Source organism: Corylus avellana, chromosome ca5 (assembly GCF_901000735.1).
Source record: "Corylus avellana chromosome ca5, CavTom2PMs-1.0".
In the NCBI taxonomy this organism is placed as follows: Eukaryota; Viridiplantae; Streptophyta; class Magnoliopsida; order Fagales; family Betulaceae; genus Corylus; species Corylus avellana.
Window position 1 is genome coordinate 10,830,610 of NC_081545.1, and position 3,883 is coordinate 10,834,492.

Below are 3,883 nucleotides of genomic sequence, written 5' to 3' on the forward strand. Positions count from 1 at the left end.
ATTCAGATTTAAAAAATAAATAAAAAATTGGAGCAGAAATAATTTCTGACGTGCTAGTTTTGTCACGTCAGAAATTTCTGACATGCCAAAACGAGCACGTCAAAAACTATTCAAATTTTTTTAAAAAAATAAATAAATAAAATTATTGAGCAAAAATAATTTCTGACATGCTGGTTTTGGCACACATTATCCATACAATATACTTAAAACTAATTAGAGAATAAATAAATTAATATTCTAGATGTACAAATAATAAAATATATTTTTTCGTGAGGGCTCAATAATCCACTCACCGAACATTGTATTTTGTGTTGGCTGAGTTCATGTGGGGTTTGCGGGTCTTATAAAATAAATGTATTATGTATGTCTTATATATTTTGTAAAAATTAATATGGCTATCACATTAATATTACTAGAATGATTTATGCATGATAATATCATATCATATCATATTAATGAAATGTTTGATTCATATTCATGTGATAATATTAATTGTACAATAGTATGATTATGATATTAGCTAATTGGCATGCATGTGATATATATATATGTATATACCAATTAATTTATACTAATATGATAAAATTAATTTTTCTATCCAATTAAAATTAATTCACTACATTATTTTTTTTAATACATATTTTTTATACCAATTAATACATAATTATAATTATAATTAATTGTAATTTTTGACGTGCCATTTTAACACGTCAAAACTTTTTGAAGTGTTAGAAATGACACGTCAAAAACTTTTGATGTGTTAAAATGGCACGTCAAAAAGTTTTGTAACACGTCAAAAATTTTTGACGTGCCAGTATGACATGTCAAAAAATTTTGACGTGTTAAAATTTAACACGTCAAAATTTATTGACGTGGCAAACATCAGTTACTGTTTGCCACGTCAATAAATGGCAGGTTTTTTGTAGTGCATGAATGCAAAACATGTTTCAATTATACAAAGCTTTTTTAAAATCATTGACAATATGTAAACCATGTACTCAAAAATCAAAACCATTTCATCTCCCTGTGTTTTAATCCTCAAGAACTTGAACTAAAATCTAATTGCTTCTAAAACATATGAACCTTATAATCTTATTTTCTTTTGACCACTAACACATTATATACCACATATAACATATTTCATAATCAATGAAATTTATTTCCTTGATTATGCATCAAAAAGAAATCTTACAAGTTCATACATATGCCAGCTGGAATATTTTAAAATTCCATACTTGGTATGCATTAGACAACATAATGAAAGATACTGAGAAAAAATTCAAAACATCTTTTCAAATTTTCCAATGCATTAACCAATTAACCTTTCTACATGTGAAATCAATTGTCATGTTAATTTTTAAGCACTCACAAGTCATGCTAAAAATTTAAACAAAACAATCGCTGCTAGAATTTAGAAAATTTTAAATTCGTCGACGAATAAAGAACAAATCATAACTATTTCGATATAAATCGAAACGCGAATCTGTTTGAACCATCACGTCAACCACAAATTTTTCATGTAAAAAAAGTGCCAAAATATATTTAGGGATTTTCTAAACATCCCAACAAAAAAAAAATCATAATCTCAACAGCCCCTGCCATAAAATACAACAACACTATTTTATATGGTAAATTAAAAATAAAATACCAATTTTGCTCTTATTGACTTGAAACATTTCATATCAAATCCTTACATCTTAATAAAAATGTTTTAGAGTTTAGAACGATCAAACAAAATCCTTAGAGCTGTTGGAAAATCCAACACAAGAACAAGCAGAAATCCAAATTCATGCAAAAGCAATCTAAACCAAGTTTTCTTGATCTAAACTTTAATACCAGTTGTTGGGATCCTATGGCGCGGAGAGTGTACACAGCGGAAAGAATGAATCCTTGGAACTTTAACTTCAAGATAAACATGATTAAATTAAAATTAAAACACAAGTTCGTGTTACTTGCAAGATAATTCAGCCTCTCTTAGGCATGGGGTATATGACTGTATAATTCTGGATGAAAATTTTCCCCCATGTTGAACAATGATTCGAACATGATTTATTGTTGTTCGTGTTCTTGAGGAATTTGAAGTGGTACACCTTCAATTATAATAAATCTTCTAATTACCTTCTAGGGTGTTACAGCTTGTATGACCTCCAAAACATAGTAAATTGTATTATAAAGAATATTAAGCAACCATATTTTATTATTGATATTTCCTCCTTTAAATAGAAGAAACAGTAGACTGCCAGTTACATAAGAAAACTAAGAATTCAACTAAGATTCTAAATAATCTAAGTGACCGACTAAGACTAATTAGAATCTGACTGTATAAACTTTAGATTGGGAAATATATGAACATATAACTCCTTATTGGACACTAACATGACTCTAGATAAGATTACGTCAACAAGTTAAGGTTTGCATTGAAGGGGTGGAATGTGAGCTTCGTGGGGGATTCGGCTTACATGCTGTTATTAAAATAATAGCATGTATGTTGTAGTTTAAGCAATGGTTAAGATTGAATCTCTAAAAAAAAAAAATCATTTTCTCTTTCCTATTAAAAGTTTCTAAAAGTAAGTCAACTTTGAGATTCAATCTTAACCGTTGCTTACACTACAGCATACATGCTGTTATTGCATGTAAGCTAGATCCCTTGGGGGGAGGGTAGGGGTGGTCCAATGATTAATTGTATGTAGACATGTTAGAAATTTTCATAGACATGACTAACAATTAATTAACCTCAGGGTCATTACATTTGCCATTTCTAAAACCCACCATTTGAAAGCACAATGGAGTTCAGAGAGCTTACATCAAGATGCTTGGATTAGAAAATGAAAACTGTAACAATTTGGTGTGATTGCTGAACTCCCAACCAAGAGGTATAATATGAGGATCAGCTACAATCTCTTGCATGCCCAAAATGTTGTAAATTGTAGGGACTATGAGAGGGTCTCGATGGAGTTTCTTTACCCAAGCAACTTGCTTAGGCAAGCGGTCCCATCAATGGCCCCTCATTGCCTCCGCCCCAATTGTAGGCTAGGGTAGGAAAATTATAGGGTGGGTTTCGGTTTGGTTCGGTGGAGCCATTTTCGGTTGGTTAATTGAAATTGTCGGTTAAATCAGTTAATTCACCAATTTTATTTCGATAACAAATTTTTTTTCAAAATTTTTGGTTAATTTCGGTAATTAGTTGTCGGTTAATCGGTTAACCGAAGGCTTTTTAAATTGGGTCAATGCTATTTTTAAATGGAAAAAAAAAAAAAAAAAAATTAGCTATTTTGGGGGCCCAAATTTTTTTTTTGGGGCTAAAATAACTTATTGAACATTTTTTTGGGCTAAGATCTATTATAATCTTGGGGGCCCAAATAACTTTAAACTTCTTGTTCTCATGTCTTGAGTGTAAAGAAATTCTTAGGGGCCCAAAACATGTACTTAGCTCGTCCATGTTTTATACACATAAATTTGTTACTATTATGCTGTTTTTCATCTCCTCCATTAATGTTTCCAGTTATTTATTTAAATTTTTTGCTAGGCCAATAATTTTGGAGAAGGATCCCTCTCCATTTCATTTGAAATGGAGGGAATTCATTTAGTTGTTTTAAGAGGGCATTTTTGTCAAAAAAAAAGAAAGTAAAATGACAAAATTATCCTCCTAAAAACAATTAACTTGTTTCTCTCCATTTCAAATGAAATGGAGAGGATCCGAGTCCAATAATTTCAGTGTCATTGATTCAGACCTGGAGCAAGAAAGAATTGTAAATATAAATGCTTGATGATTTGTAAATACTAAATAAAGTCAGTTCGGTTGACAAAAAAAAATTATACCGATTAATTGAACTGAACCGACGTCGATATAAAAAAATCGTACCAATTTTCGACTTACATAAGT